Source organism: Typopeltis vanoorti, chromosome 14 (assembly GCF_054136105.1).
Source record: "Typopeltis vanoorti isolate ZY-2024b chromosome 14, IOZ_Tvanoo_1.0, whole genome shotgun sequence".
NCBI lineage: Eukaryota > Metazoa > Arthropoda > Arachnida > Uropygi > Thelyphonidae > Typopeltis > Typopeltis vanoorti.
In genome coordinates, this window is record NC_143562.1 from 61,410,266 (window position 1) to 61,429,062 (window position 18,797).

General features: G+C 35.4%; 1 protein-coding gene across 2 annotated transcripts in view; it reads left to right on the top strand.

The window, feature by feature from the left end:
* LOC150099531 (phosphatidylcholine:ceramide cholinephosphotransferase 1-like) overlaps nucleotides 1-18,797 on the top strand; it is a 122,068-nt gene that overhangs the window by 17,162 nt on the left and 86,109 nt on the right. The window contains exon 1 of one of the 2 annotated variants that reach the window (XM_090404523.1): nucleotides 13,220-13,334. The exons of the other annotated variant lie outside the window; for it this stretch is intronic. The gene's annotated coding sequence lies outside the window, so the exon portion shown is untranslated. Of the gene's footprint in view, nucleotides 1-13,219; nucleotides 13,335-18,797 lie in introns of those variants that run through there. 2 annotated transcript variants of the gene reach the window in all.

Sequence of the window (18,797 nt, forward strand, 5' to 3'; positions counted from 1 at the left end):
GACTCATATTTGCTTTACGTTCTTCCGTTTACTCATCTAAAAAAAGATACCCTTAAATTAAACATTGAAAATCTCAGTAATTGGCTGCATAAAGCATGATAATTATATCAGGAAGTGCAAACATAAAGCACAGTTATTTTACGTAGAGAGCGTTTTATTTGGATACTGTTGTCAGTTGTTTTACTTTTTGTTGAAAGCGCTCTGTGTGCTTGGACTTATACAGGTCTTCGGAAAATAAATCCCTTACCCTTTTATAGTGAAGTTCATGATAGTTGTAACGGATCTATAGATTCCATCCATCCCTGTATTGTAAGTGGAAGGAAAAGAAGGCTTGGATCTGCCGATGTAGGAAAAACTTCTTTCTGTAATAATAAGTCAATTCCCTTCTCTTTATTTTTTTTTCTTGTTTTCACCCTTCATCCTTTCCCAGAACAACCATTCCTAATTTTGCAGCTATATCTTGCATTTACGTTTTGCCATTCAAGTTTCAAAATATCTGACATGGTGAATTATTATAGTTATATTCCATAAAGTATTATTAATATTGATCAACTTATGGTGCTAATGTGTTATAGGTTTATAGGCTTTCGTGGCTGGAACACACACACACACACACACACACACACACACACACACACACACACACACACACACACACACACACACACACACACACACACACACACACACACACACAGGGAAATATCTTCCGGATATTAATGTAAAATGTCAAATTCCTTAACCATTTCTTTTTCTTGATGAGTTACTGTTTTTCTGTTTTCTATTTATTTATCTAAAAGAAATACACGCTAAGGAAGATAAGCCTTGCTTGGTTGTTTATATATTAGGGACCTTGTATGTAGTCATCAGATAATATCGTATCTACTGTTTGTGATCATCCTTGGCATGTTGCTTTAACTAGTCTTTCAAACCAATATCAAAACGAAGTGAATAAACTGATTAACCGTTCAGCAACTATGCACTGAAAAATTACATTCAAAGATTTGAGAATAATTAGCACTTTCCAGAAGTCAGTGATTTCTAAACGAACCATGCACACAGCGGCGTCAACTAGCCCTCCCCAACTCCACTAGTGTATGTTGCTTTCGATGAACTCTTTGAGACCTTCAGAATATTTGTTGGGCTCCTTAAAAGCTTTCATTAGCGGAGTTTCCGCGTGAGAACTACTAGGTTGCTAGAGGAGGGGGGAAAAAATAGAAAAAAAAAGTGGTTTAAGAGTTAGTGGTCCAGTTCTAAAAGAATAACATGCAAGTCTCACTCAGAAAGAAATTGTAAGAACACTAACTTAAAAAAAATAATAACATTTTTATATTGCATTATTTGCTGTATTTACTAATGAATACAAATCGAGAATAAATCTTTAAAGTTTTTTTTTATATATACTGAATATATAGGCAACCATTCTGCAATTTGCATAGATATTTTAAAATAGAAACTGCAGTAGAAGTTTTACATGATTTTTCCATTAGTGTGTGTGTGTGTTAAGTTAACTGTAGTTTAAGCATATTCGTGACGATGAAGTTCAGATAATCAAAAATTGTTTTTTATGCACCCCCCCCCTGCTATCCGATTAAAACAAATAAACAAACAAAAAAAAACTAATTTATTTCGAAATGTGCTGTTGTGGAAAACGAATCCTTCCTTGTGCAGAGAACTATCTCTGGCTTGTTCATCAATGCGTTTTGTATACATTTTACTACTCGCAGATAGGTTGAAAACCTATAGATCATCAACTTTGTTGGCGGAATAAGTTTTTTTTAACATTTTGATTCATATTTGTTTTTTTACAGAATCCGAAACGCTGTTCTAGAGATCGAACATGAAACTTTTTTTCACGCTACTTCAGGTTGTGATCTCACACTTCTACTATCCAAAAACTTTTACAAAATACATACGTGAGATTCGAACCCGGCCTAGTTAGTTGGAGAACGATTTTGTTAATCACAAGACCAACCAGGTGGGTAAAATCAATCGGGTTGGTTGCCCTACTCATAATCATTTTGTGATAATTTTAATAACGTGAACATGCTTGTAATGTTATGTGTGCATATAACATTACCTAACATTGCTAATTCATCAGGTTGACATTTCGACCTGATGAATTAGCAAGTTGCATCCAGTGTCCTTTACGAGAGACTAGAAAGACTGGATACCAGCCTGTATAAAGCGAAACCTTTGTTTTTCGACTTTCGATATGTTTTTTTTTTTTTTTTTGAAAATCGAAAAGACTGGACTGAGAAGTGTGGCCTTTCATTCTGGTAAGAATTCAGGTAATTTTTTTTTTGGGGGGGGGGGATTGAAATTTTATTACCACTGAACAAGTAGTACACATGAAAATATAATACACATGAAAATATAATACAATAGATGCTGCGAGTGTTTAGAACAATACAAGTGATAATAATAGATAGTAAATATGATACTACATATGTTATAAAAATATCCTATAATTATTTTCCAAGTAGTAACATAAAAAAAGATATTAAAAAAAGACATGAATAAAGAACAGAAAAGGGAAAATAGATTAGAAAGAAAACATTAATCTGCCTAAAGAAAGGAGGAATAGAAATCATGGATAAATGGAGAGAAATCAGGACAAAAGACTAAAAGTAACTGGTTGAATATATTCCATAAAAAGGAATTCGTCTAAATTAACAGGAGAATAGCAGTTATCCACTGTATGTTTGGTAAGAGTCATGAAAGGATCAAGAGTGTTGGGGGGGGGGGATGAAGAAGATTATCCGGTTATTTTGTGATGAGCTATTTTCTGAAAGATAATTAGAGTATAGATTGAAAAGATTCCTGATTTTATATTCTTTGACATGAGAGGTCAGATCTGACAAATGTACGGTTATTCATCCTCATAGTTGTAGATGTAATGAAGAATGTTGTTTGGAAATTGGAGATAGCTGGTTTGGAAGCTTTTAGTTGAGGTTCTGTGAAGTAACAGGATGGATTTGAATGTCTTTAAGTGGTGGTGCACGTACGTTTATGTCAGAGTTAAAAGTCACTTCTTAAAACCGCTCGTATTGATGAAAAGCATGTGAAAATGTTTTTTGTTGTTTATTTGGTTTTATTTTCTGATGAAGATTTTTTTTATTGCAATTAAGGTTATTGCCATTTATTCATGATGACTTACATTAGCTGAGTGTCGGGAGGAGTTAGAGAGTAGGGATATGCAGTGTGGGATGAAAGACTTGTAAGCATACCCCCACACACACACACACACAAAACTGACTCCTGTCTATTGCGTGATAATTCTCATCCCTTCATACTATATTCAGACACCCTTAGGCACGATCTGACAGAGTAAATGGAAGCTGACTGGAAATTTCTTTAGTTATTCAGAAGGGCACCTGCTGCACTACCGTTATGTCCTGTACTGTGTACTATCCAAGTGGCCAGTCGACAGAACCATTTCACAGATATACCCTCGAATATTAGGTTTAAGGTTCTTACATTGTATTTGGCATGCCCTTGTAAAACGCAAGAGATTCCCTCGAAGATTTGTTTAAAGACTAAAGAAAGGCTGAAAAATCTTAAGTCGCTCACTCCAAAACTTTTGGAATGAGCGACTTAAGATGTTTATTATTATTAATAATGTGACTAATAATAATAATATTATTATTAGTCACCAGGGTAACTTAACTAATTATAAGTGGTGCACATTGGCGATTGACGGATGGTTTGCTGTTGTAAGACGTCATCATTAAAAATCATTGAATTTGTATAAAAACTTACTTTATTCAGAAAAACCATTCTATTTATACATCAACTCAATCCTTCGTTTCTGACATAAAAGGGGTGGACATAGTTTATAGTCTTTAACAATTTTAACTCGAAAAAGATAAAAAATCGTCAGTTTTTTTTTTTAAAAATACAGTTATCTAAGAGGAAACCACAAGGAATAAATTGTATCTCGATTCTTGGCTTCAGGTAACCTATTGAGTAGAACTAAGCTACCTGTGCAGTAGAGAATCCGCACGCCTTTAATTCCCTTGAAAATTTTAATCACTACGTACCCGTCAGTGTTTTTGCTGCTTATCCTCCACTCGCCTTTAGCTGTTAAAAGTGCACGTCGATCGCTTGTCACAGACTCGCATAGGGAACCACATTACTCTCTCTTCGTATATGACTAGTCACTTCTGCTTCGACGGCAACGCTCACCTTATCTCATTTACATTCACACTGCGAATGTCTTGATATTAATATCAGTTTGTGACAAATAAACAATAAATTTTTTTCAAATAAATAAAAACTACTCAAAAATTATTTCTTCATGAATTTCCTGGGTAGGCGGTGCACACATAGCACACCTTGAATATACGCCCCTGTTAATTATGCAATCTTTCAGTACCTCAATATTGTTATTATTATTATTACGGGCTACTCCAAAGGATCCTTAGACTCATCGAGGGAGGCTCTAAACATCATGCAAGAACTATCCAACATTTGCTCAGTATCTGTCACATTTTGCTTTTAACCTCATTCACAGTCATGGCACCCACAACAGACTCTGACAACCTATTCCATTCATTCACTACTCTCCGAGCAAAAAAAAAAAAAAACCTAGTTCTGACACCCTTGCTAACTACAGTCTTACTCAGTTTCCATGGATGGCCCTTAGTTCTCCCACCACCAGACCTGTTCTGAAAAATTTCCTCTGAATTAATCTTGTATAAACCCTTCAGTAATTTGTATGTCTCAATCATACCACCCCTTTCCCGCCTATCAACCAGTTTCGGTAACTCACAGATCTTCAACCTGTTCTCGTAAGGTTCATTCCATACACCTGCTACCATCTTGGTCACTCGCCTCTGGATCTTCTCCAGCTCCTCCTCGTCACCAAGAAACCTTGGCACCCAGTAGTCAAGATGGAGTCTTTTCAAGGTTCGATAAAGAGGAATAATAACCTGTTGTCTCTGCTCTTCAAAGTATTCTTCAGTAACCAATTAATGTGATGAGCTGCTTTAGCCTTTGCTATGTGCCCCCTAAACTTTAATTCCCTATCCACTAACACTCCCAAGTCTCTGGCTTTGTCAGTTTCCTAGAGTACAGTTCCAACAATGTGGTATGTAGCTGATAATCTTTGCATCCCAAAATGCATAACCTTACACTTTGCCACATTAAACTGACATCCATTCTCCTTTGCCCAGTCTGCCAATCTATCCAAATCATCCTGCAAAATTTTAACATCATCTGTATTAACTATTGCTCTACCCAACTTTATATCATCGGCAAATAACTGAACAATTCCTCTCAGATCCTTTCCTACATCGTTAATGTACAAATTAAACAGCAGGGGTCCAAGAAAAGAACCCTGCGGCATGTCACTAGTCACAGGTCTTCTTTTGGAGGATTCTACTCCTGAATAAACTACTTTCTGATATCTTTCCATCAACCACCCTCCTATCTATCTCACCAACCTTATATTCATCCCCATGTGCTGCAGTTTACTTATTATGATTCCATGTGATATCTTGTCAAAGGCTTTTGCAAAGTCCAGCAGTATCACTGTAAATCAATTACCTTTATCCAACTCCTTTCTCACTGTAGTATAAAACGTGAGCAAGTTGCTGAGACATGACCTACCCCTTCACAAAACCATGCTGCCACCAATACAATATCCCATTTCCATCTACCCATTCCTGTATTTTGCTCTTGACGAACTTCTTCAATACTTGGACAAGTCCTGATATGCTGATCGGTGGGTAATTTGCTACATCAGTCTTGGGGCCTCCTTTATGCAATGGAACTATTTTCCCCCTCTTTCCACCCTCTCGGGACTAACCCAGAGCTTAGACTTAGATTAAACAATATGGTCAAGAGCACTGACAATTCCCTCGCAACTTCACTTAAAACTCGAGCTGGTATACCATCCGATCCCACAGATGTATTCACATTAAAGTTTTGCAATATGCTATGCACCTCCATTTCATTTGCCTCGGTTCCCATATAAGCCTTTGCCTTTTTTGTTACTGCAATATCTCCACCTGAATGATATACTCTTGAAAAGTGTTTACTTAGTAATTCTACTATTTCGACTGATTTAGTTACCTCCCTACCATTGGCATCATTAAAATCATTCTGCCACATACATTCTTTCTTTTACTTGCAGCATATCGAACGAACTGATTGGGATTAAAAATTTCTCTTTAGCCTGCATTGCTAACTTCCTTTCATACTCTGCTTTTGCCTTTCTTACCTCACTAGTTACCCTTCTGGCCTGTGTGCCTTGTACTGTTCATGTGCCTGCTGGTCACCTTTCTCCTTAAATTCTCTCCACAATTCTTCTTTTTTTTTTTTGCAGATCCAGCTTAATGATGCTATTTATTCATTTAACTCCCACTTCATTTACTCTTCTGACTCTAGACATGCAGTTTGCCATTACCTTCCTCAAACACTTCTTTACCACTTCCCATGCCCTCCAGCCCTTGCAGTTTTATATGCCATGCCACTGATCCAAGCAATCTCCTAAGCTTGTCATACTTACCAGCCGGTTAATTCCATATGTACCCTTTCTTAACTGAAAATTCCATACATTTAGCCACTTTCCAGGTCAAGATCATACGATCACTCTCACCAATTGGTGGCAATGTGGTCTTATTCGTTATAGACAAATTCTCAGATGCAGTTACTAGATCTACCACTCTCGAACCCCTAGTATATTCCATCACATGATGTCTCCGGTAATTATCCCTTAATAACTGCATAAATTCCGCTTTCTTCATTTCATTCCCTCCACTCATTGAATCTATTTGCCGATGCACATACTATAATATGTTAACACATATTGCAATAAAAAGTATGTGTCTGTGTGATTACAAATTCACGCGGGAAATAGGATTGTGTTTTCGATTCATATATCAAATGTGAATGCCTTCAGCAGTACTCTTTTTACTACTATGCTACTGTACTATTTTTACATTTTCCCCTAACATTAAGTGACATAAGGCGTTCAAGGACTTTCATTCTGATTTTGCTCTCAGAAAGCCAGTGTCGAGTGTATTGATTTAATGTGGATGTTAATGGTCTTTGTGTATACTGTATATTGCGTCTATAGAAAGCTATTGAATGTTCACATTTGATACATAGACATTCAAGCAACTTATTTTGCTCTATAACGTCCACTACGTGATCATAAAGGCATTCTGTAATGATGGCTCCTAATATAAAACTATATTTTAAAGCCACTAAAGCAAAACATAATTGAAGTTTGACTGGTAAAGGCGATGATGTAGCACTGATACCAAGATTTCCTATTGTACCAAACTGATGCTGTTTAAATTCAAAAAAGTTGTTTGCAGGTGTTTGGTCGCCTAATCTTCATTCTGTCAATAAATAAAACGCACGGACACATAGTTAAAGTTATTAATGTGGACTTGAGATTCTATCGATTTATTCGTGGTTAGTTATGTGTGGCTTCCTCGAGAGTGGGGATGAAAGGAATGTGTGTGCTTGTTCTTCTTGCAGTCAGGGAAAACTCCAAAACAAAGTTCATGTAAAGGCAGTATTGTAAAACAGATGCAGTCATTGCATTAAAACATTTTAAATATTAAATTTTAAAAAATTTATTTCCCAAAGGGAGTAGGCGAAGCCATTAGACCTAACTAACATTTGAAGACTAGTGGGTAGTTGGTCTCCATCCTTAGTCAATCACAGAATAGCTGGCTCAAGACTATCAGTGATTTTAAATGGCACCTGGGGAGGAGATACGGCAGAAAACTGCTACGCTCTCTTGGTCCTCCGACAGCAGTGGCGCACCCAGGGAGGGGGGCCAAGGGGCCCTGTCCCCCCTCCCCCCAAAAAAGAAAAACACTAGAAAATTTTCCAAAAATCTTTTCCTAGTTAAAATTCATTTTTTTATTTATGTTGCGTCGTGTCTTCTGTTTCTATACTACTTATGAATTAGCGATAATTGCAGATGCTCAGTCATTGGTCGTATGCGATGCGTAGTGTGTATTCTCAAATCTTCTACTCAATCGCCCCCCCCCCCCTCCCCCAGGATTAAATCCTGAGTGCGCTACTGTCTGACAGTGCATATTATTATCTCAAATGTGAGTTCTACAGTCCATTCCATTGAGTTGCGGAATTACTCGAACCTCTGAATTTCTAGAAAAAAATAAATCTACTTGCCTGGGGTAGGAATCGACTAACTCGGGAATCAGTCGAAAAAAGGTTCGAAAATAGTTCCTCTTGTCCATGACTAGATTTGAACTTAGAAAATGCTCTGTCTGCGGGAAGCCTAGCGCCATGAATGAAAACGCAGTTTCCACCAACACTTCATTGTATAAAGTAAAAGTTGATTATTTTATGACTTTATGTGCAACCTTATTCTCGGTAATTACATAACGATACATATTTTCCCTTAGATAAGCGAAATTGGGATTTTTCTGCAAACTGAAAAGCATCGATTACTGTATGGCAATGCATTTTTTCTTCATTAGATTAGAAAATTGGCAGAAAAAATACTTAAAAGTAGAGAAAAAGCCGACATTTACGTTCAGAATTTTAGAAATGGAAATTTTAAACTTGAGTGAAATTTGAACGGTCTATAAGACAAATAAATCTTTACGAACCATCAGACTTAAGCGGTGTATTAAAAAAAGAAGAAATAAAAGTAACCACACACTACAAGGTATTTATGCTAGTAATTTGTATATTTAGTGTATACTTGTAGCGAAAGATTTAGCAGCATATGTTATTCTTCAAATAGTAAAAGCCGAACTCGCCAATGCAATTTTGTCAAAGCTGAAAACTAATATGACAAAAGACGTTCAGAGAAATAAATAAACCGGTTTGCTTATAAATATGCATTTTACTTTCTGTATTCGAGAAAAAATGGATGCCGAATTTTATTGTTGATACTTATTTGCCTGTTAGTTTTGCGTGCAATGCTGTAAAAATGTCAAAGAAACGTTAATGGAAGTGGGCATCAAGGCAGAAATGTTTGAAAGTAATTGCGTATGCCTTACATCTATGCTACAATTCTCATTGACGATGAAAACTGACTACTTTGTTGTCGTTTTTGTAGTATCGTGTAGTTTAAGAGTTACATAAGCGGAAATTGCTCTAGATATTAAAGTTGGTGACTTTTCTTGGCGCTTCAGGCCTTCGACCATCTAAAAATCTCAAACACTCTAGCCGTAATGGTGATTCGAGCCACAGCTTGTCGGTTGGCCATATAGAGTTGAACCCCTATTCACATGGCCAATATGCCAACAGGTTAGCAAAATTTTGTGACTAGGGTAAAACTTGTTGCCAGGGGTCAAACGTTGTTACATTTCATGGTACATGTATATCAAGGAAGCCAGCATTCATTTGTAGATCTTGCGTCACAACTGAAGCTTTTCTTTTCAAACGAAATTTTTATTTATTTACTATTAATTAAGATTAATTAATAGTAAATAATTAATGACAGAAAAAAATGTAAAAAAAATTATTTTATGTTATTTATTTTTAAGCCTTCTTCCTATGTCACGAAGTTATGCACAGCTTCCCCATGTCATATTTTTTTACGGTTTTCCAATACCCCCCCCCCCTTAAACCAGCCAAGGATCACGTGCTATTAACGAGTATACTATACTCGTCTTAATTGCTTTTTTTTTTATGACAGAGTATCACAATTTTCAGTATCCCTTCCTTAAGTGATATCATTTATCCGTTACGTGATACCTTTAATTTTTTTTAAACACTTGATGAATTTTTGATAAAATGTGCACACGTGCAATATATATATATATATAGATATGGGATTCGAACTTAAGGTTTTCCAACCAAACGGCATCTTATCTACGAACATAATGGAGAAAGATGTCAATTAGATCACACAAACTGATGAAAATGGATATGTGTTCCTCCCCGATGTATTAATGGATTCGCGTAGTCAGAAGTTTGTGCCAGAACATTACGTATTAACATTCACACTTCAAGCCACACATTACTATAGCAACGCATAGATTAGGCTTTTGTAAATTATTGAATCTACGCAGAGCTTTCCGTGATTGGATCACAATGATTAGAGTGCACATGCCCAAACCAGGAAATGTTTGGGAATGGCGGGTATCAGGTGAATGTTATTTTACAAGAGTGTCTAGAATTTCCAGAGCGATTTCTCTTGTGGCATGGCCTAGACCCCCCCCCCCCCAAAAAAAAATTAAAATTAACATCGGACATTATATTAACATTCTGGTTAGTTCTGTTAATTGACACTTTAACATGTATCAGGGTTTGTGTAAAATGGTTTGATTAGACCATCGCTTCCCAAACTGTGGGCCGCGTCCCCCTTGGGGCCGTAAGTTTTGTTGAGGGGGGGGCATGAAATAATGAAGACAAATTTAAAATGTTTTAAAACTAAGTAGTTTTTTTATCTTAAAAGAAACGTATTTAATTTTTATTATTGATTATTTCTTTTTTGTTCTTTTTTTATATTTTAATGAAAAAAATCACACATTGGTGTTGGTTCACAAATTTTGCTTCTTGCGTATTTCGGCGATTAATGAATATTAGTATATGCTTATTCATATAAGTTTCATTTCAAAGGTATTCATAAGCACACAAAAAAAGCTTACAAAAGCAAAATCTTGAATATAAATTGTATTGAATATAAATACAATAAATATTATAATAATATATGTCTATATTACGATTTTTTTTCGATGGCCGTGAAATATTTAAATTTTTCCAAAGGGTTGGCATCCATAAGTTTGGGAAGCACTGGATTAGACCACAGTGCAAAGGGTTAGAATGGCTAGCACAGATCCCAAGTGAACCACAAAAAACAATTGTGGAAAGCGGTCGAACTCTGGTGAGAACAATACCTCGAATCTCACTACAGGAATTGATTGTTATTTCAGCGGAGAATTAAGCAGGGGTGTAGTTGGGTCGGAGCAAATCGATCGGCGCTCTACTGTTTTTTTTTTTTTTTTTAGATAATAGTGACTTTTAAAATATTAATATTTCAAAAAAATATTATTTCAAATCGTTTATTATACTATAAGATGTTTAAATAACCAGCGAAGGATGGCGAGAGGGATTAACGGGACTCCAAGGTGAATAAAACCTCGTAGTACTCCATAAGCCAAATACACGTCCTTAGGTGAATATTTAAAAGAAAATGTACCGAGGAAAATAGCATCTATAATCGCATCAAAGGGTTAACGGTATAGTTTTGCGATTCACTCAAGTGATCTCATAATAGAGAACACTTTCTCTCGTATTTTATTTTACCCCTTTGAAAATAACTCTTAGAAGTTATAAATTTACCCACTTTTACATGTAAACATTTTGTGGTATCGATTATAAGCACAGTTTGCGAACTGCGGAAATAAGACTTATGTAACGTGTTTTTCTTTTTTTATTTCAGATTGAAGAGCATTTGTTTTACTAAATTGAATGCGACCACTTCGTGACTGGCCGAAGGTGAAACAGAGATGAATATCACCTGCATTAAGTAGACCCTGTCTGCACCCCTTGAATTATAAATGATAGTTACTCAAGTGTTAATAAATGAATATGTATATAGCGCTTTGGAAACTATAAGACATGCTTTGGCACGCCAGCCAAGACCTTGCCGAATCACACTTATCTTTTTTTCTTTTAGACATTCTCTTCCTCATACATAATTTTTTCATATCTGTAAGGTTGCTAGTTGTAAATCTATTAATCTGCTAACGGAATATCTATACTCTGGTGGTAGTGTCGTTGTGTGTTGGTGGAGAATTAAGTAGTAGAGGAGACGGAGAGATGTATGTAGCAGAGTAGAGTTGAGTGCCCTCCCACGATGAGTCCTTAACACTCACTGGAAGTTTCACGTAATAATAACTCGTTTGTCGTAATAATAAATTGTATCAAATATTTTAAGTTTTTTGGACTTTTATATTCAGGATTTAGGATCGCCTTTTTCTTATCCAAAGAACGTTCTTACTGTAGCCATTTCTGTGATAATTTATTAAGTACTGTATTTAATCATCATCACTCTTCCCATCCGCCTAAGGTGGGTAGAGGCTATCATGAAGAACACTTCCCAGTCCAATCTATCTGCAGCCAAGTTATTTAAATTTCTGTAAGATTCACACCACTTGCACTCTTGATGTTTTTTTTTTAATCTATTTTCTATCCTTCTACTCCTCAGTTTTGAAGAATTTCAGGAAATCTTTCAGTAGCCATTCTATAAACATGTCCACTCTACTGTAACCGTTTTTCTTCGATTCTTGCTATTATTGAAATATGGTAGTTTGTAATTATTCTCTGATCTCGTGATTGGTCTTCATTTCATTCTATGCTATTTTATTTATTTTCATCAACACTTGTTTTCAAACCTTGTCAGTCTTCCTTCAGTTTGATACCCCAAGCATCATAAAGAACTGGAGAGTACCATTGAGCTATATACTTTGATTTTAAGTTCTTTGGAGGGATGTCCCCCCCCTCATATATTTGTAAGTTTAGTCGTAGTAGACTAACCTAGATTTATTTTGTTTGATAGTTTCTTCATAATTTAACCTGTCTGTGATTAGCGTGCCTAAGTAATTACTTTTTTAACATGTTCCCCTTTATTTACTTTCACTTCTAAGTTAACTTAGAAGTGAAAGTAAATAAAGGGGAACATGTTAAATGAAGTTTATCTGCATTGCATAGTCTTTGCTGTTTTTATGTAGGTTCAGTCATATATTTTAAGTTTTCCTTATAATTTGTAAATAACACTGCTATATCATCTGCATATATTTATATGATGTAAACTTTGTCTATTCACAGATATTTTCATGTTTTATGGGATAGCATTTAATTACATGGAAAAAGTATCCTTGTTTTGATTCTGCTGTTTCATACTAAAAAAAAAAAAAAAAATCACGATAGCCACTTGTCACGTTATTATTATCTTTTTTAACTTATTGCAACAGTTGTTAAACAGAATGGTCTAGTAAAAAAAAAAAACGAGAGACAGGGTAACAGACATAAGAAAGGCAAACTGAGCTGAGTATTTTATATATATATATATATATGTCAGGAACTACCGGATTATTTTTTTTTTCTCATCTTTAACGCGAGCACTGACCTTGAACAGTGCACTCGTACTGCAGTCTTCCTTCCTTTCGTTTCTTTCTGCCGCCCTCTTCGTTCAACCAAATAAATCTACGATAGTAGTGCCACCTAACGTCAACATAATCATATGACGCATACCATGTTGACGCAGACTCTCGTTTCGTTTTCTTACGGTCAGTTGCTTGTAATGCTCTGTCTTCAAAATCTCCGTGCTTTGCTTCTGGAGTGCAGGATATCAATATCTGTAACTCATTCGCGGACCAGAACTTATCGTAAGTACTTTTAATTCATACTCTAATGGTAGCTGAAATGAATGACTTGTTGTATTTTAGTAGCATGCAAGAGTACTGTACACAATTTTATTAAGCCTATCTTCAAATTAACTTGTTTTTCGAGGCCGTGGTTGGTAGTTTCGAAACCGCTGTTCTTTCAAGTGTATTATAGTACTTAATGTCTTAACACTTTGTATACGTCTACATGTAATTGTAAATTAATAGTAATTAATTCTGAATACCTATTATAACAGTTTGTCAATGTCCAAGAAACATGATGCGTGTGTTCCGCTAATTCTCATATGTTTTACGTGATATATCTTTCAGTGTAATTGTGCTTCGCAAACGTTAGCTTATTTTCTACTCTTGCGTGCATCGCTTTATTCCTTGCAGTGTTATTTCGTAAGCATTCTTTCAGAATGAAAGGTTTGATAAAATGTGTCTTGTTAATGTAAACAGGAAAGTGGAGATCCTACACATTCTTACACAGTAAGACATATTATTCTCCAATCCATTTTGTATCTGCATTTTGAAACGCATCTATGTTCAGCTCCTAGCAAAAATAAAATTAATGTCATTTGACAGGATATGGCATGGAAAGCTGTTATAAGTAGGAGTACACGGGATTGCATTAAAATCTTAACGGTGCCATTATTTTTTCCCTCTTATAATTTCGAATTATACATTTAATGCCAGGATACAGTTGTACCGTTTTAAGTTATTAGTTGGTACGGCAAGTGAAATTGTGAGCATTTGGAATCGCTTTATTGGGGGGGGGGGAATCACTTCTACAGAATAGATTTTTGACATCAGATAACGTGCTGCGGGTTATTACTGGATCTCCCTTTTTAAAATCCGATTTCAAAACTAAGTATTGCATTATTATTATACAGTTCATACAGAATCAATTTTCTCTCTCTGGTAGTCATGGATTTGTTAAAGGAGTGTTTTAAGTTACGTATATTACAATACGGTGATAGATGTGCTTGACAAGACGGTGTATATATAATTTTTATCAACTTGACACGGCAGGTTGATATTCAAATAGAGGGGGGGGGATTTGATTGGATACGAGATAGGTAATTGGGTGCTGCTAAGACTTCTGATGACTATACTTATCAGCATCTCCGGATTGGGTAGTGAAGATTATGAAAAAGTTGGTGAGAGCTTGTATACAGAAATGGATTGATATAGCATCTATACTATTGCAATGAATAGCATGGATTTACTAAAGGAAGGACATGTTTGAGTAACTTGCTCACATGATCTAATAATGTTATGGTTGTTAGACAAGGGATACACCATGCGTACTCTTGGACTTTGCTGTGGCTTTTGACAGTATACAGCAAGGAAAGCTGTTATAAGTTGGAGGACACGGGATTAGATTATAAATTACTATATTGGATAAGTGGATGCTTGACTAACATATTGAGAGGGGAAAAAAAGTGATTCATCAAAGGCGACCAGTGGTGTATCCCATGGATCACTCCTGTTATTCAATTGTTACATCAATGATGCTTGGAAGGATTTCACAGGAGACATGCAACTCTTTGCTAATGATATAAAAATAAGTAACATAATCAGGAGTGCAGTCAGTTCATTGTCAGTAAATGTAAAGTTATACACTTTGGTGTGACAATAGCATGTTATATTTGTGGGATAGTGTTAAATGAAACTGATCAGGTTAGGGTTCTTGGAGTTTTAGTAGATAGGAAAATGAAGTTCACTGGCAATATAGCAAAGATTGCAAATACAACTCAGGATAATATGCTGCAACTTGGTTTTAATTCATTAGAATAATATGTTGATACACCAATTCTGAAACATCCTTATATAAGAATAAGGAAGTCATTGTGCTTCTTTACAAGGCCTTGGTGACCTCAGTGGATTATTGTGTACAGATATGGTCTGATTTCCAAGGCAATGAAGATATGGTGGAGAGTGTACAAAGCAGGGCGTTAATGATATGGGAACTGTAGAATGTAGATTCCACAGTACTGATTCTGTTATGAGTTGCTGAAATCCTAACTCAGGTAGTCAGGATTTTAGCAGCTCATCACTGATTATAACAGAATACTATATAAAGTTGTTATTAAGGAATGTGCTACAGTGTATTTCCTGTAGATATTTTTCCTGTGGAAATTGTTCTGTGTTGAATCATTGGGAGTCATACAAAGAAAAAAACTTGTACATGGTTATTTGAAATAATTTTTACTAATTAGGTAGTAATTGCAAAATGATTCTAGATGTTGGCAGTAATCTGTGGTGATGAATCCAAACTGATGTCAAATCATTGATTTCTCATGCATGATTTAATGCATGATATTGGGTTTCAGGAACCTTATATTTCCCAGCAGTTTGATGATTGTTGTTAAGTTTGCCTAATCATAGAAAAGCTTTCTGCTTCTACAGAAATAATAGTATTTTGTGTTCATAATTTGCTTTGCTTTCATTGTTTTTGGAGTTTGAAGATATCTTAATTTTATTTATTACATAGTCACAGAAATCATTTAAATTGACTACAGATTTTGGAATAAAATTCATGCTTTTTCTAATTTTCATAGTAACTATGAACCAAGTGTGGATATTGCCGCATAACATACACAAAGAAATAAAGGACAAATGTTTGCAATTACAAATAATGATCACTTCTTCCTAGGTCTGGATGAGCTAGTAATTAATTGTATGTACAAGGAACAATATGGGTAAAAAAAATGTTGCACTTGAAAGCAGCTAAGAACATCATCATATACATGATATAGAAAAGAAAGGTGCAAATTATGAGTGCTGTAAATAAACAGGAAATACAAATGAAACGTCCACAACAGCACTGGGACAAAGAATTAGGTGAAAGAAGCTACTATTTGAAAATGTGGAAAGAGGTGGCTGACTGTTATTAATCAAGCGTTTTATTTCTAACCCAGCTCTCAGATCCATAAGTTAAAATTGGTTTGAACACCGTCATGTATAAAACTAATTTTTTTTACTCCAAATAAATTTATTCCGCTGACCAGCTCTTTATTCATTCTGTTGTTTATTTCTGTATTTAATTTGTCATCTTAACTAAAAATTGCCTAATTTTTAGTTGTGAAATATTTTACTTGTTCTGTAGATTCTCCATTTAGAATACAGTTGGTTTTCAATGTTTGCCTATTTCAACTCTTTTTATTGCATTTTCATACCAAATTTATTATAACATTATTCAATTTAGTCAGAAAATCTTGACTTGTACTGGATTTATTTAGAAGTATAACATCTGCATAAAACCAACTTTGATATCAGGTTTAATACCACTTTCCTTCATAATGATCTATATAGATAATGAAGTGTTCGGACTAAGTTCTCTACTTAGTCCAAACGCCCTGGCAATGCATTCCACTCATTCACCACTGTGAATGAGTGGAATGGATCTCCAGAGGCAGTTGTGATTGCCTCCAATAGTGAATAGGTATAAGATATCTGATAGATATTCTATTGATGAATAGAATGGGTCTTTTGCAATTAGTTTAGACTCCATGGAGTGCATGCCTAAATTTAATATCATACTATCTTCCTGCATCTCTGATTTTAACTGCTGACCTACAATTCAGACTAAGTATTGCTTGATGTAATGTCCCATTTATACCATATAACTAGTGTTTTGAATAGCTTTCCTCTTGGCACTGTGTCATATTCCTTTTCGAGATCTATGAAACTTAAACACAGATCTTTGTTATATCTCAGGAGACAGCTTGCAGGTGTAGCATGGAATGAGTTAGTTGGAAAAGAGATCAATGCAGTTTGGGAATATTCAAGAACTATCTAGTAGAAACAATGTTTAAATGTATTCCAAGAATCAGAAGTTTAAATAAGGTAGGTGTAAAATGGATGAATGAAGAAATTAAGCATGTAATACAGAGAAAAAAAAAGCATTATAGAGGCAGCATAAGAGAAGCAGTAATAACCAATTCCATGAGGATCACAAAGACCAGTCAAGGAGAGTGGCTTGGTTGGTAAGGGTAGCAAAAGTGAAGTATGAGCAGCAGTTAGCTAATGAAGCCAAAAAGAATCCTAGGGAATTCTTTCTATAAAAATTATGGAAAGATGACATTGATTAGAGAAAATGGTATGAGGACAACTACAGCAGAAGAGATATAGTGGAGATACTTAATGAGCTGTTCATAAAGGTGAGTCTCTTGATCTGGTGGATCAAGTTCCAAAAGAGTGGAAGGAGGGCAAGATTGTGCTGCTTCATACGGAAGGTGATAGAACTACTTGGGCTTCAAATTATAGGCCTATCTGTGTGTCAGGTGTTGTGGTTAAGTTGGAGAAGCTGGTGAGAACTAGGATCCAGAAGTGAGTTGGCAACAATGGAATTATCTTTGATGGACAACATGATTTGCTAAAGGGAGGTCATGTTTTAGTAATCTGCTTATTACAATGAGGAGATGGCTTCCTTAGACAGAAGAGAGGGATACACAGTAATGTACTTAGATTTTTCTCAAAGCTTTTGATAGATTACTGCATGATAAGTTGATAGTTAAACTAGAGTGGATGGAGTTGGATTAGTGCATTGGATCAGAGACTGGCTATCTGATAGGTATCAGCAAGTTGTGTATGGGGGGGGGGGGAGCAATATCCAGGAAGAGGAAAGTCACTAATGTTGTGCCTCAGGATTTTGTTTTAGGGCCGTTGCTGTTTAACCTGTATGTTAATGATGTTTGCAAAGATTTGGATGGGGATATTTGGTTGTTTGCAGATGATGCAAGTTGGGATGAACTATGAAGAGTAGAGATGTTGTGACCTTACAAGAAGAATAAATTGAGTGAATGGACACGGAAATGGGGATGCAAGTTCAATGTTGCAAAATGTAAGGTTTTAAAATTTGGGAAACAAAGATGGGATGTAGAATTTATGCTTGGTGGGGATGTATTGTTGGAGGTGGAGGAAATAAGATATCTTGGGGTGATAGTGGATAAGGATCTGAAATTTAGGGGACACATTGCTAAAACTGTCAGGATAACAAAGAATTCTGGGAATTATGCAGAGGACACTGACCTGTAGAAGTAAGGAGATTCTTGTTCCATTGTATAAGGCTTTGATTAGGCCACACATGGACTTCTGCATAGAATTTGGTCACCTGGTTTTCAAAAGAATGAAAAGATGCTTGAAAGGATCCAGAGATGACTTACTAAGGTAGTTTCTAATCTCTAGAATATTGAATATGAGGAAAGGTTGAGAAGATGCAATTTAGTTTAGTGCAGGGGGTCGGCAAACGTTTGAGACGGAAGAGCCAAACCTGTTCCTCACAACAATTTAACAATATTCGAGAGCCATAAATACATTTTTACAAATAAGGAAAATTTAAAGTAATATTATAGTAAATTTATAGTAATATATAACAAGTTATAATATTAATTATATCTTTATTAAATGAAGAAAAAATCACAAAAAAAATTACTCTCATTGGTTTTTAAATGAAAC